This window comes from Siphateles boraxobius, unplaced genomic scaffold (genome assembly GCF_051911475.1).
Source record: "Siphateles boraxobius isolate OS27281-9 unplaced genomic scaffold, OSU_SipBor_1 6, whole genome shotgun sequence".
Taxonomy (NCBI): Eukaryota; Metazoa; Chordata; class Actinopteri; order Cypriniformes; family Leuciscidae; genus Siphateles; species Siphateles boraxobius.
Genome location: NW_027509186.1, coordinates 2,247,793 through 2,274,356, shown reverse-complemented (window position 1 = coordinate 2,274,356; position 26,564 = coordinate 2,247,793). Strand labels below are relative to the sequence as shown.

At 41.8% G+C, this 26,564-nt stretch overlaps 14 non-coding genes across 14 annotated transcripts; 6 read left to right on the top strand and 8 right to left on the bottom strand.

The window, feature by feature from the left end:
• Positions 1-14,637: 14,637 nt before the first annotated feature.
• trnag-ucc (transfer RNA glycine (anticodon UCC)) lies at positions 14,638-14,709 on the bottom strand. Its single transcript has one exon. It is a non-coding gene; the product is annotated as a tRNA-Gly (tRNA).
• A 1,556-nt stretch (positions 14,710-16,265) lies between these two features.
• Positions 16,266-16,337, top strand: trnad-guc (transfer RNA aspartic acid (anticodon GUC)). The gene has a single exon. It is a non-coding gene; the product is annotated as a tRNA-Asp (tRNA).
• Positions 16,338-16,563: 226 nt separating this feature from the next.
• trnag-ucc (transfer RNA glycine (anticodon UCC)) lies at positions 16,564-16,635 on the bottom strand. The gene has a single exon. It is a non-coding gene; the product is annotated as a tRNA-Gly (tRNA).
• A 1,549-nt stretch (positions 16,636-18,184) lies between these two features.
• On the top strand, positions 18,185-18,256 carry trnad-guc (transfer RNA aspartic acid (anticodon GUC)). The gene has a single exon. It is a non-coding gene; the product is annotated as a tRNA-Asp (tRNA).
• A 226-nt stretch (positions 18,257-18,482) lies between these two features.
• On the bottom strand, positions 18,483-18,554 carry trnag-ucc (transfer RNA glycine (anticodon UCC)). Its single transcript has one exon. It is a non-coding gene; the product is annotated as a tRNA-Gly (tRNA).
• A 340-nt stretch (positions 18,555-18,894) lies between these two features.
• trnad-guc (transfer RNA aspartic acid (anticodon GUC)) lies at positions 18,895-18,966 on the top strand. Its single transcript has one exon. It is a non-coding gene; the product is annotated as a tRNA-Asp (tRNA).
• Positions 18,967-19,192: 226 nt separating this feature from the next.
• On the bottom strand, positions 19,193-19,264 carry trnag-ucc (transfer RNA glycine (anticodon UCC)). The gene has a single exon. It is a non-coding gene; the product is annotated as a tRNA-Gly (tRNA).
• A 2,124-nt stretch (positions 19,265-21,388) lies between these two features.
• trnag-ucc (transfer RNA glycine (anticodon UCC)) lies at positions 21,389-21,460 on the bottom strand. The gene has a single exon. It is a non-coding gene; the product is annotated as a tRNA-Gly (tRNA).
• Positions 21,461-23,014: 1,554 nt separating this feature from the next.
• trnad-guc (transfer RNA aspartic acid (anticodon GUC)) lies at positions 23,015-23,086 on the top strand. The gene has a single exon. It is a non-coding gene; the product is annotated as a tRNA-Asp (tRNA).
• A 226-nt stretch (positions 23,087-23,312) lies between these two features.
• Positions 23,313-23,384, bottom strand: trnag-ucc (transfer RNA glycine (anticodon UCC)). The gene has a single exon. It is a non-coding gene; the product is annotated as a tRNA-Gly (tRNA).
• A 1,554-nt stretch (positions 23,385-24,938) lies between these two features.
• On the top strand, positions 24,939-25,010 carry trnad-guc (transfer RNA aspartic acid (anticodon GUC)). Its single transcript has one exon. It is a non-coding gene; the product is annotated as a tRNA-Asp (tRNA).
• Positions 25,011-25,236: 226 nt separating this feature from the next.
• trnag-ucc (transfer RNA glycine (anticodon UCC)) lies at positions 25,237-25,308 on the bottom strand. The gene has a single exon. It is a non-coding gene; the product is annotated as a tRNA-Gly (tRNA).
• A 340-nt stretch (positions 25,309-25,648) lies between these two features.
• trnad-guc (transfer RNA aspartic acid (anticodon GUC)) lies at positions 25,649-25,720 on the top strand. Its single transcript has one exon. It is a non-coding gene; the product is annotated as a tRNA-Asp (tRNA).
• Positions 25,721-25,946: 226 nt separating this feature from the next.
• On the bottom strand, positions 25,947-26,018 carry trnag-ucc (transfer RNA glycine (anticodon UCC)). The gene has a single exon. It is a non-coding gene; the product is annotated as a tRNA-Gly (tRNA).
• Between the last annotated feature and the right edge of the window lie 546 nt (positions 26,019-26,564).

The window sequence follows — 26,564 nt, the reverse complement described above, 5'->3', positions numbered from 1 at the left end:
GGTGTCACAGCTGGCAGGTAGGTGTAAAAACATACCAGCCATTTCCACTGAACTTAAACCTTTATACTAAACGTATATTAAAACTGCAATTATATAAAAAAAAATGTTATTACCTTTGACAAACTTGGTATAATTTTAGAAGTAGGCTGGGGTGGGAGCTGACGCTGACTCTGCGCCATGACCTCCTGTGCTGGTCCAGTAGCGGCAGACTGTTGTTCAACAACCCTTGGTGCTTGTCCAATAGAGGCTGTGGCCTGCTTAAGACAACCACAAAATACATAGGCTACAATAATTGTTGAACGAGAAGAATTTGTTCAGTAAATTATATATATATATAAAAAAATACAAGTTACATCTTTACATTGTTACCTTTTGAGTGTGAAAACCACATATGCACTTTGGGACCGCTCCGAGCAAGGTTGTCTGGCCGCGAGACTGCATCGGACATCTTTCAATCTGTAAACATTATCACACATATAACATAGAATACATGCATTTCTAACTTATCAGTATGAATGCCACATTAATTTATTGTAGTCTGTCATTTATTTTTATTCATGTTCTTTGAAGGGGAGATACAAACTGTAAAATTAGAGATAAAGAGTGAGTAAAGTTTGTATCCTCCTTTAAAAGAACAAGAGAGGAACATTTCACACCTTCAAAAAAACATCCATTCACTCAACATCCCCACCCCCACTGCCTCAAATCTCTGAATCTCCCAGTGCAAAAAAAAGTTTTTTTTTTTTACATAAATAAACATAAATCTCAAATACCTGCAACATTATCTACATACATATCTATAAATAATGATGACATTGAATTAAATGATTAGGATTACAATTATTACATCATGCAAAGGTGACAAAAGCACACTCACCCTTTGGTACACATCATGCCACTTTTTCTGTCGAGGAGCTGGCCTGTTACCCTCATTTGATGGCCAAACTCCTGTGCTGGCAAACTTTTTTAGCCTTGCAATCCAGTCAGTATCTGACATGGCTTTATGGGATTTTTTGCCAGACATTTTTTTGTTGGGGGGCTAACGGTTAGGTTATATCGTTTTGAACAAAACTACTATAATACAAATTATTTCTTTAAAAAAAGCACACACGAAATTTACAATTATAATATAGTATACAATTATATACAAATAGAAAAAAAATACATTGTCCGAAAATACAGTTAAAGTTACCGAAAAATAAGTTTCACAGTCCTCCGTTAAAATGATGCTGCCTGACCTCCGTGACAGTGATGCTCGACGTCTGAACTTTTTAACCTCTGACACGCCCCTCAGGATATGTCATTACTTCGTACACCTTCGGCTCAATTCGGCAACTTGATTGACAATTGGCTAGCTTCCTGACTCCTCCTCCTAGCGGTGCTAAGCGTAAACGTGCCATTGACATTTCCTTGTACTCTGATTGGTCAAATGTCGAAAATGATAAGGAAAAAGTCAAGAATGGCGCTCTCTGATTGGCTGCAGATGTTATAATGTCGAGAATGGCGCTCTCTAATTGGCTGCAAATGTTATAGCGCGTTGACGTGATTGGCTGTGGCGTTCAACATTGTTCAACATTATCCCCATTTTGACGGACTATCCTTCGGCAGCTGGCGTTCAAGTCCCAGTCTCCCCTGTAGGCGTGGGTTGGAGTCCCACTTCTGACAAACCTAACCTTTGGCTGCGGGCTGAAGCTAGAGTCTTTAACCCTCTGGCAAGTTTATCCAGAAATGCAGTAATGTTGACAAAGCACTGCAATTCAGTTCATGCTAGAATTAAGAGAGGAACATTTCACACCTTCAAAATATCCATTCACTCAACATCCCTCATTTGATGGCCAAACTCCTGTGCTGGCAAACTTTTTTAGCCTTGCAATCCAGTCAGTATCTGACATGGCTTTATGGGATTTTTTTCCAGACATTTTTTTTGTTGGGGGGCTAACGGTTAAGTTATATCGAACAAAACTACTATCAATAAAAATGATTTCTTAAAAAAAAGCACACACGATATTTACAATTATAATATATATACAATTATATACAAATATAAAATGACATTGTCCAAAAATACCGTTAAAGTGACCGGAAAATAAGTTTCGCAGTCCTCCGTTAAAATGATGCTACCTGACCTCCGTGACAGTGATGCTCGACGTCTGAACTTCTTGCCCTCTGACATGCCCCACCTGATATGTTATTACTTCGTACACCTTCGGCTCAGTTCGGCAACTTGATTGACACTTGGCTAGCTTCCTGACTCCTCCTCCTAGCAAGGCCGGCGCTATGGGCGGGCCTTAGGGGGCCGGGCCCGCCTAGAGAGCTCCTGTGCCACCCCTCCATCCAATTTGCATTTAATAAATTATTTTAATAATAATAATAATAATTTACGTGCAGTATTTATATATTTATTGATGTGTATTTAAGTGCAATGTTTGACTTATAGGCTAATCTTATAAAAAAAAACTCCCGGAAGTTTGACTGATTGTTTACAAAAAAGGGATTTCCCGCTGAGCCGCTCTGACCGCAGCATCTCGGTAAAGTTATAGCGACGCGACGTGCTCGGTTTTGCCTATTCAGAAACGAATGGAAAGAGAAACTCATGAGATTCCAATCCCAAAAACGTCGACTTCAGCTGTATTTAGAACGTGAGTAGGACAGTTGGTTTTATTACTCTTCGTAAGTTGCACCAGACGTGGTGTAAATTATGCATTTGACACTGATATGCAATATGTGTGTGAGTGTGTCGTAGTTGATTATGCATGGTTGATTTAATACTTAACTTGAGATTTGTGACTATTTGGCTGTTATTATAGGAAGTTGGCTTATAGCATGCTGTGTTCACGGAACAATTCAGACAAGATTCATTAGTTAACATTAGTTAATGACTAACATGAACTAACCATGAGCGATACATTTGTTACTGTATTTGTTAATGTTAGTTAATAAAAATACAGCTGTTCATTGTTTGTTCATGTTAGTTCACAGCCTATAGGCTATAACTGTAACATGATATCTCATGATAGCCGAAATATGATTGGGCAATAGGCTAATTATAGTTAGGATATTGAAATCGGTGTGAAACTGTTGTAGCTAGTGTTGCCACCCGTCCCGGTTTTTCCGGGATTGTTCTTCTTTTTAACAACCTGTCCCGGGAAATTTATAAACTCTCCCTGATATACAAAAGGCTCATAAGAATTATGATATACAAAAGGCTCAAAAAAATTTCAAAAGGCTATGTGAATATGTCCCGGTTTTCGAAAGGCAACGAAGAATATGTCCCGGTTTTCGAAAGTCTACGTGAATATACGTTCAAACAGCGCGCACGGCAGAGAGGTAGAGAGCGCGAGACCTTGCTTGCATGAAGCGCATGTAAGCACCCCCCCCCCCCCCCACAATTTATTTGTTTGTCATAATTAGCCCCCCCCCCCAAGAATATTAAATGCCCGTCCATTGATTTGTTTCTGCCGCCGGCTCTGCCTCCTAGCGGTGTTAAGCGTAAACGTGCCATCAACATTTCCTTGTACTCTGATTGGTCAAATGTCGAAAATGTTAAGGAAAAAGTCAAGAATGGCCCCCTCTGATTGGCTGAAAATGTTATAATGTCAAGAATGGCGCTCTCTAATTGGCTGCAAATGTTATAGCGCGTCGACATGATTGGCTGTGGTGTTCAACATTATCCCCCTTTTGACGGACTATCCTTCGGCAGCTGGCGTTCAGGTCGCAGTCTCCATTGGAGGCGTGGGTTTGAATCCCACTTCTGACAAACCTAACCTTTGGCTGCTCAAGCTAGAGTCTTTAACCCTCTGGCAAGTTTATCCAGAAATGCAGTAATGTTGACAAAGCACTGCAATTCAGTTCATGCTAGAATTAACCAAACATTAAAGTAACAAAAACCACCCACAGTTTCCTCCCAGTTTCGAACTGGGGACCTTCTGCGTGTGAAGGGAACGTGATAACCATTACACTATGGAAACACATCTTCAGGATTCAGACATAAATCATTAGGTGCACGCTTTTTAAAAAGCGTATAAAGGAAATGAGCGCTACACCCACCTAGCGTGGCAAACAGTTTAAATCTTCTGTCAGAAGACAACTGCTGTTTCTGCTCAGTTTCGAACCAAGGACCTTACGCACGTTAGGCGAACGTGATGACCACTACACTACAGAAACCTGTTGATCAGGTCATTAGGCATGGCAGTCTGCGTACAGCTCCTTGGTACGATGGCCTTCACCTGTCTCAAAAGTAAGGGTTTTGTAGCGAATTGCAGTATTTATGTCTAAAGTGCCTCCACTTGGGAGATCCAGTCCTTTACTGCTGCCAAAAGACCGGTACAAAAGTTTTGCTCCAGCAAACAAGTTACAGGAGGAGCTGGCCAGGGTCCCCAGACAACTGTTTTAATGACAGCTTGAGCAAAATGCAACGTGTTGGCCAGGAATCGAACCCGGGTCAAATGCTTAGAAGGCAGATATTCTCACCACTATACCACCAACGCAAGACCATTGGGTGTAGGCTTAAAAAAATTGCATGAACTTATTGACCTGACCTACCAGGCACCATATTAAAAAAGAGGTCTCTAATATAATAATGTAACACGTTTTATACAGACACTTCATATTTAAATGGTATTAGATTATTTTTTGGATTCTCTGGCTTCTGTGAAGCGTTGAGGTAAAATGATGCATGACGCCGTTCCTGGAAATCGCGCTGTCGGGGACAACTACCTGTCTCTGCAACTCCTCTTTAGTATAGTGGAAAGTATCTCCGCCTGTCACGCTATAGTCTGGGGTTCGATTCCCTGATGGAGAGATCCAGTTCTTTACTGCTGCCAAAAGACATTAACAAAAGTTTTGCTCCATCAAACAAGTTACAGGAGAAGTTGGCAAGGGGCCCCGGACGACTGTTCTAAAGACAGCTTGAGAAAAATGCAATTCGTTGGGCGGGAATCGAACCCATACAGCAAGAATGGACAGACCCAGGAATTGAACCCATACAGGAAGAATTCTCATAATCAAGGTATTTAATTTAAAAATGTGAGACTTTTTATACAGACACTTCATATTTAAATGGTAATAGATTATTTTTTTTGGATTCACTGGCTTCTGTGAAGCGTTGAGCTAATATGACGCTGTTCCTGGAAATGGGAAGGCTGTTTGTAGCGAGCTGTAGTCGCGCTGATCGGGGGTGGCAACCTGTCTCTGCAACTCCTTGTTAGTATATTGGAAAGTATCTCCGCCTGTCAAGCGTAAGACCGGGGTTCGATTCCCCGACGGGGAGATCCAGTCCTTTACTGCTGCCAAAAGACCAGTACAAAAGTTTTGCTGCAGCAAACGAGTTACAGGAGGAGCTGACAGGGTCCCCAGACAACTGTTTTAACGACAGCTTGAGCAAAATGCAATGCGTTGGCAGGTAATCGAACCCAGGTCAACTACTTGGAAGGCAGCTATGCTCACCACTATACCGCAAGACTGTTGGATGTAGGCTGGAAGCCCTGTTGTGCGGTCAGCAAAGAAATTTTGCAATACATTAGCAGCTGGCAGGTGCAGATGAACTGAAACTCTCTTTGTTTGGACCTGGCACTTAAAAAAAATTGCATGAACTTATTGACTTGACCTACCAGGCTCCATATTAAAAAACAAATTTTTAATAATGTAACACGTTTTATACAGACACTTCATATTTGACACATGACGCCGTTCCTGGAAGTCGCGCTGATCAGGTACATCTACCGGTCTCTACAACTCCTCGTTAGTATAGTCGAGGTATAGTATAGTAGTATAGTATAGTATTTTTAGAAGATGGCTCCTTCCCATAATCTGCTCTGCAAGCAGTGTGACAGTCTGTAAATTCCACAAACAACAGTATAGAGGTCATTCGCCATGGCAGTCTGCCTACAGCTATTTGGTACGATGGCCTTCATCTGTCTCAAAAGTAAGGGTTTTGTAGCGAATTGCAGCATTTATATTTAAAATGCCTCCACTTGTTTCCGCCGGGTTTTGAACTGAGAACTTTTCACGTATAAAGCGAACATGATAACCACTACACTACGGAAACTTGATTTGTATGTCAGTCCCACCTCTTCTAGGGTACGCTTGTTCAAAAGCAAATTAAGCTATAGACTGCCCAGTGTTTTTAACATGGCAAAAGCTGCTAATTTTGTTGGCAGACCAAACATTTTTTTATTACTGTACAGGAAACCTCAATGGTCATTTGTTTTATTTTTGTCCTTTTCTAAAGAGATTGAACCACAAACATCCCTGCAAGTGTACTGACCTGCTCAACAGAAAATCGCATATGATATTTTTACAAAAACCACCCACAGTTTCCGCCCAGTTTCGAACCTTCTGTCAGTCATTCGCAGTGGAGGAGGGGAGACCCGTTTTACGAATGGAGAGATATTTGTTTACCGACTTGTCAGCAAACTTGTTTTGTTTTGTTGCTGTCTAAACTACCTGCAGACAGATTTTCCCTCAGGTGACCGCATATACATTATTATTCAAATATTTTATAATTTAAATTGCATGTATATTGTCATGTAATCGTATTGTTATCGTGTTGAATGGATTGTGACGATAAGAAACAGTAAACTCCTCGTTGTGAATACAGCTGTTATTTTATAAGAGTATCTTTGTTTGTAAAGGTGAATGTTTCATCCTAATCTCTCACTATGCTTAAAATATATGTTAACAGTGCAGTAAGATGTAATGTGCAGTAGTATGGAGGACCAAACTTGCAATTAAAAATGAATGAATAAATAAATGAATAAATAGATAGATAAATAAATGTGATAATAGGAAAATAAATAAAGGAATAAACGACTTGATAAAATAAATATGATTCATTTTAATCAAATGTATTTTTGTATATTTTTCCCCTAATTTATAATTTTTTGCTTTTATATTTTAATGTATTTGTATTATTTTTAATTGTATTTATTTATTATTTTATTTATTTGTTTGTTCCATTTATTCTTATATTTATTTATGCATTCATTTCTTTGTATATTTATTTATTCCAATATGTATTTATTTCCAGATTTATTTATTTTAATCTTTATTTATTTTTATTTTTATTTCTTTATTTTTATATCTATTCTTACATTTTTTTGATGTGCATGATAATTAGGTTGGTTGGTCTTGCTTACCAAATATAAATATTAATTAACAAATAAATAAAAGCAGAAAATAAATTAAGGGAAATAATACAAAAATTAGTTTGATAAAGAATAAATCATATTTATTTTATCAAGTCGTTTATTCCTTTATTTATTTTCCTATTATCAAATTTATCTTTTTATTTGTTTACATGTTTATTTATTTATTTAATTTCTGCGGGTTTGGTCCTCCTATAATGTAATTAATATCAGACACACACATATATTACATTTAAATTACAAACAAATATATATATGTGTACAATTTAATGGTATAATTTAACATTTTTAATTAGTTAACTTGTTAACTTTTTATATATACATATATACATTTTTAAAGCAATTTAAATAATGAATATTAAATAATGCAAATTTAATAAACAGTACGTGCTCTAAGGCTGCATTTATTCAGTTAAGAAACAGTAATATTATGGAATATTATAGCATTGTAAAATAACTCTTTTATATATATCACTGATGCTTTAGTATTAACTGTCTTATTTCATTTTGTTACTGTAAGTATTTAAATGCTTATGCTGAGACACACTAATGAATACATTCTGATTTCAGAACAGCATCATGAAGAAAACAGTGTTCTTCCCAGGGAAAGTCAAAGTGTCTTTCAGGAAAGGCCCGTCGGGCCATTTACGCCGGGACGCATCAGAAGAGGCAAAAAGAATTAAAGACAACCCTTCACTGCAGGACAAGTCAACACCTCAAAGAGAAGATCTGGTCAAGTTGAACGCCCGTTCTGTTGTGTTACATAGAGGAGGGGATGTCTCTGACAAGCAAGAGGTGTTGGGAGAATGCATTCTTCAGTTCGGCAAGTACAAGGGCAAGTCTTTCAAGTGGTTATTAGAGAATGGTGGCAGCTATGCTTTGTACCTGTCCGATAAGGTTGAGGAAGAAGAACAGGCTGGGCAGTTCAACCCAGAGGGTCCATGCAAGGATAGCCTCATTTCCTTTCTTGAGTATTCAAGAAGCTTCAAGGAAATTGAAGATCTTAAACAGTATCTGTCTCAAAGGCCAGACGCAGTGCCTTTTTTGACAGAGGATGACAATACTGTTGGATTTGGATCCAGAGCACAAGACACTTGGAGGAAGATTTGGGATACCAGGGCAGACGGATATGCTTTCTTTATAATGAGGCAGGAGTGTGTGCCAGGCAGCAAAATGTACAATTTGCAGCAGTATCTTTTAAAACAGCAGCAAAAACAGATGACCAAAAACACTCCTCCGATGCCCTCACCATCAGTTTCCGCTGCAAGACCACCTGTTCCTTCCATTACTGACTCTGATCAGCCTGGTGAGTTAATAAAATTCATGCAAGTTTGCTTATATTGATTCTTAAAGCCTGCCTAGCTACTGATGCATTTGTCATATTTTATAGTAATGGAGGAGGATGAAGAACTGGAGAGGATGATGCTGAGTATTTCTCCAACAAAATATCTCACACAGCTGAGTAAGTAAATCAAGTATCGTGTCATGTGTGTTATATATACCCATGTCAAATTCTTATAAAATTGGTATAAAATTGTACATACTGGAGAGAAACCATTCAAATTATAATGCTTAATTTTTAGGATCATCTGCAGCCACAGGATCCACAGTCTTATCTACAACAGGTTACTTTACACAACAGGTTACTTTATCAGTTTTGGAGGCTTATTCGGTTACATACAGACTTATCTTACATTTCTGTTTTTTAATTATCTTATTTGTTGTTTTGGCACTGTTCTTGCCTGTTCTAAAACACATGTTCTTTTGTTTTAACTACTGTTAAGGTTTGAATATACCAGTGGTGAGGGTGAGTGCACTTCATGAATTGTATGCATGCTATTTAAACTGTTTTTATTTGTTGTGAAAAAGTGGACTGTTTACTTACAGACATTTGAACATTATCAGAATGTGCATTACTAGAATAAATAACAAAATACATAGAATAAAATAATAAATAATGATTAGTCATTTAATGTAGTCAAGACAATCAAATACATATCATGTACATTCAGTGTTTTAATATGTTTTTAATTTCCTCCCTGTGCTTTTCCTTGCAGCTCTGCCGCAGCCTCCATCAACATCAGCTCCTGTGTGTAGGCCTTCTACACAGGGTGAAGGCTTTATACCACCTCAAGCAGCACAATCAGCACCTACACCTGCACCAATGCCGTCTGCACTGACTGAAACCCCTGTTCCCAGCTACTTGAACAAAAAAAGTAAAGACAGTTAAACACACGAGCATTAAATGTGTTATACACGCATATATATATATATATATATATATATATATATATATATATATATATATATATATATATATATATATATATATATATATATGCATTTATTTCCTTTGCTTTGTGTTCCGTGCAGTTCTGCCACAGCCTTCACCACCATCACATGCAGTCTCTAGTACTCCCAATCCACCAGCTCCTGTGTGTAGACCTTCTTCACAGACTGATGGCTCTGTACCACCTCCTGCAGCACAATCAGCACCTACAGCTCCTGCATCAATGACGTCTGCACAGACGGAAGCACCTGTTACTAGCTACTTGCAAGATATTAGCCACTGGAACTGCTCTCTTCATCAAAGAATTTGGATGAAAACAGAGATGGAGTCCATGGGGCTCTGGCCAGGATCACACCCAGTAAGACACCTAATGAATATGGTCTCCTTGTGGCGCTATCCACCTCAGCCTGAGCTTATAGAGACAAACATGGGCCTTCCGTCACCAAAGTACTTCCAGCTCCATCCCTTTTTCATTTGGAAACCTGAGCACAGTATAAATGAAAGGCTTAGAAACAACTACATCCTGCCCTGACTCTACAGCTGTCCAAATCCTCATGTTGTGTCCTCAGGTGTGGGAAGACCCCGAGTGATCCTTGGCACTAGTGGGCAATATTACATCCTTGCTTCACGTCTGTGCTGTAAGGCATGTAAAAAATACTGGTTCGCTGATAAACCTCAGTGGGTGGACATGCTACCACAGCAATTCAGAAACATCTTGCCAACCTTCCTCACTCATAAGAAGGCAATCTGTAAAACTGTGATGGATGAACTGAGGCGCTCTGGAAAATCCCCTAATGACAAGGCCAACCAGCTGTCTGAGTTGCTTCACCTTAAGTTTGAAAGAGCCCACCTTGCATACCTTCTCATTGTGCAGAACGTCAGGGATGCTGAAGCAGGGCTAAATGGCCAGAAAACCATCACAGGAGCATTGAGGAAGGATGACACACCTGCTTCGTTTGGGGGTTACGAAGATACTGATGGGTGGCATGGGGTGTCTGTGTCTGCACATTATCTGGTGGAGTGCCTGCTTCAGGAATATCACCGGCAAGAGGCAGCTCTCACTCAGCTCCTTCAAGGAACTTTTGGACAGGTGTTCAGATCAGATCACACACGCAAAGTTGCTAGAAAAGTGACCCTCTCATCTGGCACAATGTCATCCTACGCTGTGATTAACGAGAACTGGATGATCCTGTCCTGGGTGATGCTGCAGTCTGAGAGTGAGCAATCCTTGAGGTCAATGTACTGTGGGATGGCCAATCGCTACAGTGCTGCTAGCATACCCAAGGCCAAGTACCAGTGGGTGGACAGGTAAGAATAATCACATCTCATCACACATCACATCAAGATGTGTAAGCAAAGGTAATGAATACATTAAAATTAAAATGTATTTCCCTTTTATGTACTTAGGGACTGCTGTGCTGCTTTCAGAGTGATGGACCCAGGACCGTATGAGCACCAGCAGTGGGAAGCTTGGAGGACCACTGAAGCTACTGTGGCAGAGGTTACATCAGAAAACCTCAAGAATGTAAATGCCGCTTGCCAGAAGTACAATGAGGACATGGTGGTTAAACTAGACTTGTTTCACTGTATGCGGCGATTCACCAGGGAATGTGTTTCGGAGCACCATCCTCTGTATAGCTCGTTCTGCCAGTTCCTCTCTTCTGCCGTAGTAGATCAGAGTGACCTGGAGAAACTGAGGAACGCATACAAGTTCTGTGGAATTGAGCCTGCTAATCCCACAAAGCAGCACATCAGAGCGCACTGCAGGACAAAAGTGCCACATCCTAGAGAGCTGGTCCAAAGAGTGGAAGAAGTACTTCACCATTTCCATCTTGCAAAGGATCCCAACAACATCTTCCTTTTTAAACCCTCGATGCTAAAATTGTGGTACAACTGAATCATGTCAAGGGTGAAGGAGCTGCTGTGCCCATCTGGATCCCTGTCAGAGGCACTTCACAGCAAGAGGGGTTTCATTTCCACCAGGCTCAGTGAGTAACGGGTAATCGCGTCTCTCCTGAGCTGTTCCAGGCGCAGGGTATGACTGGTGTCGCACGCTGGAATTATCAGCCGCTGGTGGACCTGAAGCAGCCTGGGCTTGTCTTACCTGGAGTGTTTGACCCTGTTTTGATGATGGAGTTAAACAGGGCATCTATAAGAGTGACTGGGTAACCCAAATATCCAGCCTTCCACATCTCCAGCTGGGACACAAGAGAGAGGTTTGGCCTACAATATGTGGAGCCAGGCTGTCGACCTGTGCCTCTTGACTTTGACAAACACAAAAGCAGGAAGACAGACCTAGGGATGCAAGAAGAGTCTTCATCTGGCACTGATTTCTCCTTTCCATCTCAGGTAAGCCTTTAAAGTTCTTTGATAACAAACATTTTATTGAAAAACAAATACTTAATAATTCTCGCTCGCATATAACACTAATTTTGCTGAATTTCAGAAATGCTTAGAGGATTCCTCTTCTGCTGAGACCCCTCTTGCTCCTGAACCAGAGGCCACCCAACAGACTCTCATTTTCAATGTTTTTCTACTCCGAGTGCTGTGACAGTGAAGGAACAAACATCTGAGGAGTTTCTTTTAGATGCAGGTAATTATATTATTCATACAGGCACCAATGTGTGTAATCTGTTTGCCTGATCTATGCACACAAAACAAATACTTCGTTTAATAATTTTGTGAATCTCTTTTAGAACTGCCAAGCACACCACCACTGCCTTTAGCTGCTTCTCCCTGTGCTGCTCGGACTGGACCCATTAAGACAGGCGGTCGAGTCTTTGTGTTGGACCATAACAGATGGACAGATCCAATGAGAAATGCCATTGATGGTTTGCTGGCCAAGCACCACGGGAGCAAGGACCTCCTGACAAAGGTGGATGGTGAATATGCTGCTATGGTACAGAGTGCCTGCACTGACCCAAACAGCCTTTTGCACTCAACCACAAAGCAGCACATGAGCAGGTACATAAAAAACCTTGCTAAAAAAAAGAACACTAATGCTTCACTCAACACCAGCCCAGAGAAGCTCCTGGAGACACAGCAGTTATGGCAGCTTCTTCACTCAGGCAGTGAAACCATCAGTGTCCCAGTGACAGTACTGCCACCTGCCCCAGTCAATCCTCCCGCAAAGAGTGTTCCTGAGACTGTCTTTCTGGACCAGGCAGCGCTTGAGAAGATGGTGAAGGACATCATAGAGAAGCAGCAGGCAGTTCAGCAGCAACAACAACAGCATATGCTGCAAAAAAAGCACACTAGATCCTGTTTAGCCTGTGGTCAGCCTAATTCTCGATACATGGGTGTTGACTTTCAGATATGGTCTTCGTAAGAGTGCGTTGTTTGCATTCCCTCGCATGCATTTTGCTACCTACCAACACAAGGAAATTTTATATGTAAAACGTATTTCACATGTAGCTACACACACGAGGACGAAAGTGTTTTCTGCGCTGAACAACGTGGTGAGTTTAACAACACTTTTAGCAGAAATATTAGTATTGAAATTCTAGGTCATGGGCCTACTGTCAAATTAAATAATTTAGAAAATAAAATTATTTGTTGTTATATCAAAACTTTGGTTAAGATTAAAATTACTTAATCTTTAATTTCTTCATGTCTGGGTAAATTAGTTGAGGCAGCAGCAAGAACTACTCGGTATTCTTCACTTTATTTCAACAGCCATTAGGCTGCTATTTTAATTCTACATTATTTTGATAATGTACCATAAGTTTGTATTGCAGTTAAACTTGTATGTCTTTCATACTATGACAAGGAGAAAACTGCTCTGAAGAGATCTAACGCCTTCCACCCCACCCCACATTCATGCTTTTTAAAAATCATTTTTTGAAATGCAATTTCATCAATCTTGAGATAGATTATTCTTGTCTAGGTGGGTCCTGGAATGGAAAAGTTTGGGAACCCCTGGTTTAATCTATAAGTATTTAATACATTACCTTTTTCAGTTTTACATAATAATATGTATATTTTTGTACTATAAATAAAACGAGAAACTTACTATTTGGTGTTTACTGGTTATATTTCATATATATATTGGATTTCTGTACATAGTTAAACAAATATAATGTAAATATCTCAATGTAAAATGTAAAGGTCTAAAACATTATCAAAATGTTCTTTACAATTATTCACATTCAAATATTTTCTATATTAAAGAAAACTAAACCCTATTATAATGTAAATGTTTATTAAGGTAGTTGCACATTTTGTACATTCTACACAATAACAAATCTTACACGTTTTATTCTATTTTTGTGCACAAAGTTAGTTTATTATATGTAAATCGTACTTAACATGAGTTTCTAATCATTTTTTAATCTAGATACACTTTATGGTAGTTGTGGTCGAGACGAGACTCGAACCTGTAATTTCGTGTATTTTTTCAGGCCCGCCTCCCTGGAATTTCCTGCGTTCTTATTGGCTAGCAACGCTCTACACCTACATGCGACTGGCCCTCCCTGGGATTTCCTGCGTTCTTATTGGCTAGCAACGCTCTACACCTACATGCGACTGGCCCCCCGCGTGGAAGGCAGCTATGCTCACCACTATTGAAGACTGTTGGATGTAGACTGGAAGCCCTGTTCTGCGGTCAGCAAGAATTTTCGCAATACATTAGCAGCTGGCAGGTGCAGATGGACTGAAACTCTCTTTGTTTGGACCTGGCACTTAAAAAATTGCATGAACTTATTGACCTGACCTACCAGGCACCATATTAAAAAAAAGGGTCTCTAATTTAATAATGTAACACGTTTTATACAGACACTTCATATTTAAACGGTATTAGATAATTTTTTGGATTCACTGGCTTCTGTGAAGCGTTGAGCTAAAATGACGCATGACGCCGTTCCTGGAAGCCGCGCTGATCGGATACAACTACCTGTCTCTGCAACTCCTCGTTAGTATAGTCGAAAGTATCTCCGCCTGTCACGCGGAAGACCGGGGTTCGATTCCCTGACGGGGAGATCCAGTCCTTTACTGCTGCCAAAAGACCTTAACAAATGTTTTGCTCCAGCAAACAAGTTACAGGAGAAGTTGGCAAGGGGCCACCGACGACTGTTTTAAAGACAGCTTGAGAAAAATGCAATGCGTTGGCCGGGAATCGAACGCATACAGCAAGAATGGACAGACCCAGGAATCGAACCCATAGCAAGAATGCTCGTAATCAAGGTCTTTAATTTACAAATGTGATGCGTTGGCCGGGAATCGAACCCGGGTCAACTGTTTGGAAGGCAGCTATGCTCACCACTATACCACCAATGCAAGACTGTTGGATGTAGACTGGAAGCCCTGTTCTGCGGTCAGCAATAATTTTTGCAATACTTTAGCAGCTGGCAGGTGCAGATGAACTGAAACTCTCTTTGTTTGGACCTGGCACTTAAAAAAATTGCATGAACTTATTGACCTGACCTACCAGGCACCATATTAAAAAACAAGGTATCTAATTTAATAATGTAACACATTTTATACAGACACTTCATATTTAAACGGTATTAGATTATTTTTTGCATTCACTGGCTTCTGTGAAGCGTTGAGCTAAAATGACGCATGACGCCGTTCCTGCAAGCCGTGCTGATCGGATACAACTACCTGTCTCTGCAACTCCTTGTTAGTATAGTGGAAAGTATCTCCGCCTGTCACGCGGAGACTGGGGTTCGATTCCCCGACGGGGAGATTCAGTCCTTTACTGCTGCCAAAAGACCTTAGCAAATGTTTTGCTCCAGCAAACAAGTTACAGGGAAGTTGGCAAGGGGCCCGGACGACTGTTTTAAAGACAGCTTGAGAAAAATGCAATGCGTTGGCCGGGAATCGAACCCATACAGCAAGAATGGACAGACCCAGGAATCGAACCCATAGCAAGAATGCTCGTAATCAAGGTCTTTAATTTACAAATGTGATGCATTGGCCGGGAATCAAACCCGGTCACCTGCTTGGAAGGCAGCTATGCTCACCACTATACCACCAACGCAGGCCTTTGAACGTAGACTGGAAGCCCGGTTGTACGGTCAGCAAGAATTTTCGCAATACATTAGCAGCTGGCAGGTGCAGATGAACTGAAACTCTCTTTGTTTGGACCTGGCACTTAAAAAAATTGCATGAACTTATTGACCTGACCTACCAGGCACTGTAGTGATCTTTTTCTTTGTAGAAAAGTTAGAAGCTCAGACCAGGAGACAGTGGAAGTTTTCCAAGCAGAAGTTCTTTATTGTTTGTCGGTAGCTGCAGTCATTCCAACATCGTCTAACTAAGGGAACTTTACATTGTAGCTTATATACATTTCAAGGGGGAGGGATTACATTGTGAGGAACAAAGCATGTAAATGAGCTGAAACATGAGAACAGAACGGTGCAGGACTTCTCGCACTGAGATAAGAACTCCAAGACAAATGGTCTCAGTAATAAAATAGCAGGTGTTCAAACTTGCTCAGCATGACTCTTCACCCGGTAAAACAATGAGAACAGGAAAAGCCTAGCCTTCTCGTACTGAGATGGGACAGTCAGGAATATCCTGCTGGGAACCCCTACCGTTTGCAGAGATTTCCTGGTCTCATCATTTATAAACTTTCTCAATATAAAATACTATTGTATTGGAAATCTAAATTAAACATTTAAATAAAATTTGTAATCCTACAACACCATATAAAAAAAAAAGGGTCTCTAATTTAATAATGTAACACGTTTTATACAGACACTTCATATTTAAACGGTATTAGATTATTTTTTGGATTCACTGGCTTCTGTGAAGCGTTGAGCTAAAATGACGCATGACGCAGTTCCTGGAAGCCGCGCTGATCAGATACAACTACCTGTCTCTGCAACTCCTCGTTAGTATAGTGGAAAGTATCTCCGCCTGTCACGCGGAAGACCGGGGTTCGATTCCCCGACGGGGAGATCCAGTCCTTTACTGCTGCCAAAAGACCTTAACAAATGTTTTGCTCCAGCAAACAAGTTACAGGAGAAGTTGGCAAGGGGCCACCGACGACTGTTTTAAAGACAGCTTGAGAAAAATGCAATGCGTTGGCCGGGAATCGAACGCATACAGCAAGAATGGGCAGACCCAGGAATCGAACCCATAGCAAGAATGCTCGTAATCAAGGTCTTTAATTTACAAATATGATGCGTTGGCCGGGAATCGAACCCGGGTCAACTGCTTGGAAGGCAGCTATGCTCACCACTATACCACCAACACAAGACTGTTGGATGTAGACTGGAAGCCCTGTTCTGCGGTCAGCAAGAATGTTCGCAATATATTAGCAGCTGGCAGGTGCAGATGAATTGAAACTCTCTTTGTTTGGACCTGGCACTTAAAAAAATTGCATGAACTTATTGACCTGACCTACCAGGCACCATATTAAAAAAAGGGTCTCTAATTTAATAATGTAACACGTTTTATACAGACACATTTAAACGGTATTAGATTATTTTTTGGATTCACTGGCTTCTGTGAAGCGTTGAGCTAAAATGACGCATGACGCCGTTCCTGGAAGCCGCGCTGATCGGATACAACTACCTGTCTCTGCAACTCCTTGTTAGTATAGTGGAATGTATCTCCGCCTGTCACGCGGAGACTGGGGTTCGATTCCCTGACGGGGAGATTCAGTCCTTTACTGCTGCCAAAAGACCTTAACAAATGTTTTGCTCCAGCAAACAAGTTACAGGGAAGTTGGCAAGGGGCCCGGACGACTGTTTTAAAGACAGCTTGAGAAAAATGCAATGCGTTGGCCGGGAATCGAACCCATACAGCAAGAATGGACAGACCCAGGAATCGAACCCATAGCAAGAATGCTCGTAATCAAGGTCTTTAATTTACAAATGTGATGCATTGGCCGGGAATCAAACCCGGTCACCTGCTTGGAAGGCAGCTATGCTCACCACTATACCACCAACGCAGGCCTTTGAACGTAGACTGGAAGCCCGGTTGTGCGGTCAGCAAGAATTTTCGCAATACATTAGCAGCTGGCAGGTGCAGATGAACTGAAACTCTCTTTGTTTGGACCTGGCACTTAAAAAAATTGCATGAACTTATTGACCTGACCTACCAGGCACTGTAGTGATCTTTTTCTTTGTAGAAAAGTTAAAAGCTCAGACCAGGAGACAGTGGAAGTTTTCCAAGCAGAAGTTCTTTATTGTTTGTCGGTAGCTGCAGTCATTCCAACATCGTCTAACTAAGGGAACTTTACATTGTAGTTTATATACATTTCAAGGGGGAGGGATTACATTGTGAGGAACAAAGCATGTAAATGAGCTGAAACATGAGAACAGAACGGTGCAGGACTTCTCGCACTGAGATAAGAACTCCAAGACAAATGGTCTCAGTAATAAAATAGCAGGTGTTCAAACTTGCTCAGCATGACTCTTCACCCGGTAAAACAATGAGAACAGGAAAAGCCTAGCCTTCTCGTACTGAGATGGGACAGTCAGGAATATCCTGCTGGGAACCCCTACCGTTTGCAGAGATTTCCTGGTCTCATCACTTATAAACTTTCTCAATATAAAATACTATTGTATTGGAAATCTAAATTAAACATTTAAATAAAATTTGTAATCCTACAGCACCATATTTAAAAACAAGGTCTCTAATTTAATAATGTAACACGTTTTATACAGACACTTCATATTTAAACGGTATTAGATTATTTTTTGGATTCACTGGCTTCTGTGAAGCGTTGAGCTAAAATGACGCATGACGCCGTTCCTGGAAGCCGCGCTGATCAGATACAACTACCTGTCTCTGCAACTCCTCGTTAGTATAGTGGAAAGTATCTCCGCCTGTCACGCGGAAGACCGGGGTTCGATTCCCCGACGGGGAGATCCAGTCCTTTACTGCTGTCAAAAGACCTTAACAAATGTTTTGCTCCAGCAAACAAGTTACAGGAGAAGTTGGCAAGGGGCCACCGACGACTGTTTTAAAGACAGCTTGAGAAAAATGCAATGCGTTGGCCGGGAATCGAACGCATACAGCAAGAATGGGCAGACCCAGGATTCGAACCCATAGCAAGAATGCTCGTAATCAAGGTCTTTAATTTACAAATATGATGCGTTGGCCGGGAATCGAACCCGGGTCAACTGCTTGGAAGGCAGCTATGCTCACCACTATACCACCAACACAAGACTGTTGGATGTAGACTGGAAGCCCTGTTCTGCGGTCAGCAAGAATGTTCGCAATATATTAGCAGCTGGCAGGTGCAGATGAATTGAAACTCTCTTTGTTTGGACCTGGCACTTAAAAAAATTGCATGAACTTATTGACCTGACCTACCAGGCACCATATTCAAAAAAAGGGTCTCTAATTTAATAATGTAACACGTTTTATACAGACACTTCATATTTAAACGGTATTAGATTATTTTTTGGATTCACTGGCTTCTGTGAAGCGTTGAGCTAAAATGACGCATGACGCCGTTCCTGGAAGCCGCGCTGATCGGATACAACTACCTGTCTCTGCAACTCCTCGTTAGTATAGTGGAAAGTATCTCCGCCTGTCACGCGGAAGACCGGGGTTCGATTCCCCGACGGGGAGATCCAGTCCTTTACTGCTGCCAAAAGACCTTAATAAATGTTTTGCTCCAGCAAACAAGTTACAGGAGAAGTTGGCAAGGGGCCACCGACGACTGTTTTAAAGACAGCTTGAGAAAAATGCAATGCGTTGGCCGGGAATCGAACGCATACAGCAAGAATGGACAGACCCAGGAATCGAACCCATAGCAAGAATGTTCGTAATCAAGGTCTTTAATTTACAAATGTGATGCGTTGGCCGGGAATCGAACCCGGGTCAACTGCTTGGAAGGCAGCTATGCTCACCACTATACCTCCAACGCAAGACTGTTGGATGTAGACTGGAAGCCCTGTTCTGCGGTCAGCAATAGTTTTCGCAATACTTTAGCAGCTGGCAGGTGCAGATGAACTGAAACTCTCTTTGTTTGGACCTGGCACTTAAAAAAATTGCATGAACTTATTGACCTGACCTACCAGGCACCATATTAAAAAAAAGGGTCTCTAATTCAATAATGTAACACTTTTTATACAGACACTTCATATTTAAACGGTATTAGATTATTTTTTGGATTCACTGGCTTCTGTGAAGCGTTGAGCTAAAATGACGCATGACGCTGTTCCTGGAAGCCGCGCTGATCGGATACAACTACCTGTCTCTGCAACTCCTTGTTAGTATAGTGGAAAGTATCTCCGCCTGTCACGCGGAGACTGGGGTTCGATTCCCCGACGGGGAGATCCAGTCCTTTACTGCTGCCAAAAGACCTTAACAAATGTTTTGCTCCAGCAAACAAGTTGCAGGAGAATTTGGCAAGGGGCCTCGGACGACTGTTTTAAAGACAGCTTGAGAAAAATGCAATGCGTTGGCCGGGAATCGAACACATACAGCAAGAATGGACAGACCCAGGAATCGAACCCATAGCAAGAATGCTCGTAATCAAGGTCTTTAATTTACAAATGTGATGCGTTGGCCGGGAATCGAACCCCGGTCAACTGCTTGGAAGGCAGCTATGCTCCCCACTATACCACCAACGCAAGACTGTTGGATGTAGACTGGAAGCCCTGTTATGGGGTCAGCAATAATTTTTGCAATACTTTAGCAGCTGGCAGGTGCAGATGAACTGAAACTCTCTTTGTTTGGACCTGGCACTTAAAAAAATTGCATGAACTTATTGACCTGACCTACCAGGCACCGTATTAAAAAACAAGGTATCTAATTTAATAATGTAACACATTTTATACAGACACTTCATATTTAAACGGTATTAGATTATTTTTTGCATTCACTGGCTTCTGTGAAACGTTGAGCTAAAATGACGCATGACGCCGTTCCTGCAAGCCGTGCTGATCGGATACAACTACCTGTCTCTGCAACTCCTTGTTAGTATAGTGGAAAGCATCTCCGCCTGTCACGCGGAGACTGGGGTTCGATTCCCCGACGGGGAGATTCAGTCCTTTACTGCTGCCAAAAGACCTTAACAAATGTTTTGCTCCAGCAAACAAGTTACAGGGAAGTTGGCAAGGGGCCCGGACGACTGTTTTAAAGACAGCTTGAGAAAAATGCAATGCGTTGGCCGGGAATCGAACCCATACAGGAAGAATGGACAGACCCAGGAATCGAACCCATAGCAAGAATGCTCGTAATCAAGGTCTTTAATTTACAAATGTGATGCGTTGGCCGGGAATCGAACCCGGTCACCTGCTTGGAAGGCAGCTATGCTCACCACAATACCACCAACGCAGGCCTTTGAACGTAGACTGGAAGCCCGGTTGTGCAGTCAGCAAGAATTTTCGCAATACATTAGCAGCTGGCAGGTGGAGATGAACTGAAACTCTCTTTGTTTGGACCTGGCACTTAAAAAAATGGCATGAACTTATTGACCAGACCTACCAGGCACCATATTAAAAAACAAGGTATCTAATTTAATAATGTAACACGTTTTATACAGACACTTCATATTTAAACGGTATTAGATTATTTTTTGCAATCACTGGCTTATATGAAGCGTTGAGCTAAAATGACGCATGAAGCCGTTCCTGGAAGCCGCGCTGATCGGTTACAACTACCTGTCTCTGCAACTCCTTGTTAGTATAGTGGCAAGTATCTCCGCCTGTCACGCGGAGACTGGGGTTCGATTCCCCGATGGGGAGATCCAGTCCTTTACTGCTGCCAAAAGACCTTAACAAAAGTTTTGCTCCAGCAAACAAGTTACAGGAGAAGTTGGCAAGGGGCCCCGGACGACTGTTTTAAAGACAGCTTGAGAAAAATGCAATGCGTTGGCCGGGAATCGAACCCATACAGCAAGAATGGACAGACCCAGGAATCGAACCCATAGCAAGAATTAATGCGTTGGCCGGGAATCGAACGCATACAGCAAGAATGGGCAGACCCAGGAATCGAACCCATAGCAAGAATGCTCGTAATCAAGGTCTTTAATTTACAAATATGATGCGTTGGCCGGGAATCGAACCCGGGTCAACTGCTTGGAAGGCAGCTATGCTCACCACTATACCACCAACACAAGACTGTTGGATGTAGACTGGAAGCCCTGTTCTGCGGTCAGCAAGAATGTTCGCAATATATTAGCAGCTGGCAGGTGCAGATGAATTGAAACTCTCTTTGTTTGGACCTGGCACTTAAAAAAATTGCATGAACTTATTGACCTGACCTACCAGGCACCATATTAAAAAAAGGGTCTCTAATTTAATAATGTAACACGTTTTATACAGACACTTCATATTTAAACGGTATTAGATTATTTTTTGGATTCACTGGCTTCTGTGAAGCGTTGAGCTAAAATGACGCATGACGCCGTTCCTGGAAGCCGCGCTGATCGGATACAACTACCTGTCTCTGCAACTCCTTGTTAGTATAGTGGAATGTATCTCCGCCTGTCACGCGGAGACTGGGGTTCGATTCCCTGATGGGGAGATTCAGTCCTTTACTGCTGCCAAAAGACCTTAACAAATGTTTTGCTCCAGCAAACAAGTTACAGGGAAGTTGGCAAGGGGCCCGGACGACTGTTTTAAAGACAGCTTGAGAAAAATGCAATGCGTTGGCCGGGAATCGAACCCATACAGCAAGAATGGACAGACCCAGGAATCGAACCCATATTAAGAATGCTCGTAATCAAGGTCTTTAATTTACAAATGTGATGCATTGGCCGGGAATCAAACCCGGTCACCTGCTTGGAAGGCAGCTATGCTCACCACTATACCACCAACGCAGGCCTTTGAACGTAGACTGGAAGCCCGGTTGTGCGGTCAGCAAGAATTTTCGCAATACATTAGCAGCTGGCAGGTGCAGATGAACTGAAACTCTCTTTGTTTGGACCTGGCACTTAAAAAAATTGCATGAACTTATTGACCTGACCTACCAGGCACTGTAGTGATCTTTTTCTTTGTAGAAAAGTTAAAAGCTCAGACCAGGAGACAGTGGAAGTTTTCCAAGCAGAAGTTCTTTATTGTTTGTCGGTAGCTGCAGTCATTCCAACATCGTCTAACTAAGGGAACTTTACATTGTAGTTTATATACATTTCAAGGGGGAGGGATTACATTGTGAGGAACAAAGCATGTAAATGAGCTGAAACATGAGAACAGAACGGTGCAGGACTTCTCGCACTGAGATAAGAACTCCAAGACAAATGGTCTCAGTAATAAAATAGCAGGTGTTCAAACTTGCTCAGCATGACTCTTCACCCGGTAAAACAATGAGAACAGGAAAAGCCTAGCCTTCTCGTACTGAGATGGGACAGTCAGGAATATCCTGCTGGGAACCCCTACTGTTTGCAGAGATTTCCTGGTCTCATCACTTATAAACTTTCTCAATATAAAATACTATTGTATTGGAAATCTAAATTAAACATTTAAATAAAATTTGTAATCCTACAGCACCATATTTAAAAACAAGGTCTCTAATTTAATAATGTAACACGTTTTATACAGACACTTCATATTTAAACGGTATTAGATTATTTTTTGGATTCACTGGCTTCTGTGAAGCGTTGAGCTAAAATGACGCATGACGCCGTTCCTGGAAGCCGCGCTGATCAGATACAACTACCTGTCTCTGCAACTCCTCGTTAGTATAGTGGAAAGTATCTCCGCCTGTCACGCGGAAGACCGGGGTTCGATTCCCCGACGGGGAGATCCAGTCCTTTACTGCTGCCAAAAGACCTTAACAAATGTTTTGCTCCAGCAAACAAGTTACAGGAGAAGTTGGCAAGGGGCCACCGACGACTGTTTTAAAGACAGCTTGAGAAAAATGCAATGCGTTGGCCGGGAATCGAACGCATACAGCAAGAATGGGCAGACCCAGGAATCGAACCCATAGCAAGAATGCTCGTAATCAAGGTCTTTAATTTACAAATATGATGCGTTGGCCGGGAATCGAACCCGGGTCAACTGCTTGGAAGGCAGCTATGCTCACCACTATACCACCAACACAAGACTGTTGGATGTAGACTGGAAGCCCTGTTCTGCGGTCAGCAAGAATGTTCGCAATATATTAGCAGCTGGCAGGTGCAGATGAATTGAAACTCTCTTTGTTTGGACCTGGCACTTAAAAAAATTGCATGAACTTATTGACCTGACCTACCAGGCACCATATTAAAAAAAGGGTCTCTAATTTAATAATGTAACACGTTTTATACAGACACTTCATATTTAAACGGTATTAGATTATTTTTTGGATTCACTGGCTTCTGTGAAGCGTTGAGCTAAAATGACGCATGACGCCGTTCCTGGAAGCCGCGCTGATCGGATACAACTACCTGTCTCTGCAACTCCTTGTTAGTATAGTGGAATGTATCTCCGCCTGTCACGCGGAGACTGGGGTTCGATTCCCTGACGGGGAGATTCAGTCCTTTACTGCTGCCAAAAGACCTTAACAAATGTTTTGCTCCAGCAAACAAGTTACAGGGAAGTTGGCAAGGGGCCCGGACGACTGTTTTAAAGACAGCTTGAGAAAAATGCAATGCGTTGGCCGGGAATCGAACCCATACAGCAAGAATGGACAGACCCAGGAATCGAACCCATATTAAGAATGCTCGTAATCAAGGTCTTTAATTTACAAATGTGATGCATTGGCCGGGAATCAAACCCGGTCACCTGCTTGGAAGGCAGCTATGCTCACCACTATACCACCAACGCAGGCCTTTGAACGTAGACTGGAAGCCCGGTTGTGCGGTCAGCAAGAATTTTCGCAATACATTAGCAGCTGGCAGGTGCAGATGAACTGAAACTCTCTTTGTTTGGACCTGGCACTTAAAAAAATTGCATGAACTTATTGACCTGACCTACCAGGCACTGTAGTGATCTTTTTCTTTGTAGAAAAGTTAAAAGCTCAGACCAGGAGACAGTGGAAGTTTTCCAAGCAGAAGTTCTTTATTGTTTGTCGGTAGCTGCAGTCATTCCAACATCGTCTAACTAAGGGAACTTTACATTGTAGTTTATATACATTTCAAGGGGGAGGGATTACATTGTGAGGAACAAAGCATGTAAATGAGCTGAAACATGAGAACAGAACGGTGCAGGACTTCTCGCACTGAGATAAGAACTCCAAGACAAATGGTCTCAGTAATAAAATAGCAGGTGTTCAAACTTGCTCAGCATGACTCTTCACCCGGTAAAACAATGAGAACAGGAAAAGCCTAGCCTTCTCGTACTGAGATGGGACAGTCAGGAATATCCTGCTGGGAACCCCTACTGTTTGCAGAGATTTCCTGGTCTCATCACTTATAAACTTTCTCAATATAAAATACTATTGTATTGGAAATCTAAATTAAACATTTAAATAAAATTTGTAATCCTACAGCACCATATTTAAAAACAAGGTCTCTAATTTAATAATGTAACACGTTTTATACAGACACTTCATATTTAAACGGTATTAGATTATTTTTTGGATTCACTGGCTTCTGTGAAGCGTTGAGCTAAAATGACGCATGACGCCGTTCCTGGAAGCCGCGCTGATCAGATACAACTACCTGTCTCTGCAACTCCTCGTTAGTATAGTGGAAAGTATCTCCGCCTGTCACGCGGAAGACCGGGGTTCGATTCCCCGACGGGGAGATCCAGTCCTTTACTGCTGCCAAAAGACCTTAACAAATGTTTTGCTCCAGCAAACAAGTTACAGGAGAAGTTGGCAAGGGGCCACCGACGACTGTTTTAAAGACAGCTTGAGAAAAATGCAATGCGTTGGCCGGGAATCGAACGCATACAGCAAGAATGGGCAGACCCAGGAATCGAACCCATAGCAAGAATGCTCGTAATCAAGGTCTTTAATTTACAAATATGATGCGTTGGCCGGGAATCGAACCCGGGTCAACTGCTTGGAAGGCAGCTATGCTCACCACTATACCACCAACACAAGACTGTTGGATGTAGACTGGAAGCCCTGTTCTGCGGTCAGCAAGAATGTTCGCAATATATTAGCAGCTGGCAGGTGCAGATGAATTGAAACTCTCTTTGTTTGGACCTGGCACTTAAAAAAATTGCATGAACTTATTGACCTGACCTACCAGGCACCATATTAAAAAAAAGGGTCTCTAATTTAATAATGTAACACGTTTTATACAGACACTTCATATTTAAACGGTATTAGATTATTTTTTGGATTCACTGGCTTCTGTGAAGCGTTGAGCTAAAATGACGCATGACGCCGTTCCTGGAAGCCGCGCTGATCGGATACAACTACCTGTCTCTGCAACTCCTCGTTAGTATAGTGGAAAGTATCTCCGCCTGTCACGCGGAAGACCGGGGTTCGATTCCCCGACGGGGAGATCCAGTCCTTTACTGCTGCCAAAAGACCTTAACAAATGTTTTGCTCCAGCAAACAAGTTACAGGAGAAGTTGGCAAGGGGCCACCGACGACTGTTTTAAAGACAGCTTGAGAAAAATGCAATGCGTTGGCCGGGAATCGAACGCATACAGCAAGAATGGACAGACCCAGGAATCGAACCCATATCAAGAATGTTCGTAATCAAGGTCTTTAATTTACAAATGTGATGCGTTGGCCGGGAATCGAACCCGGGTCAACTGCTTGGAAGGCAGCTATGCTCACCACTATACCTCCAACGCAAGACTGTTGGATGTAGACTGGAAGCCCTGTTCTGCGGTCAGCAATAGTTTTCGCAATACTTTAGCAGCTGGCAGGTGCAGATGAACTGAAACTCTCTTTGTTTGGACCTGGCACTTAAAAAAATTGCATGAACTTATTGACCTGACCTACCAGGCACCATATTAAAAAAAAGGGTCTCTAATTCAATAATGTAACACTTGTTATACAGACACTTCATATTTAAACGGTATTAGATTATTTTTTGGATTCACTGGCTTCTGTGAAGCGTTGAGCTAAAATGACGCATGACGCTGTTCCTGGAAGCCGCGCTGATCGGATACAACTACCTGTCTCTGCAACTCCTTGTTAGTATAGTGGAAAGTATCTCCGCCTGTCACGCGGAGACTGGGGTTCGATTCCCCGACGGGGAGATCCAGTCCTTTACTGCTGCCAAAAGACCTTAACAAATGTTTTGCTCCAGCAAACAAGTTGCAGGAGAATTTGGCAAGGGGCCTCGGACGACTGTTTTAAAGACAGCTTGAGAAAAATGCAATGCGTTGGCCGGG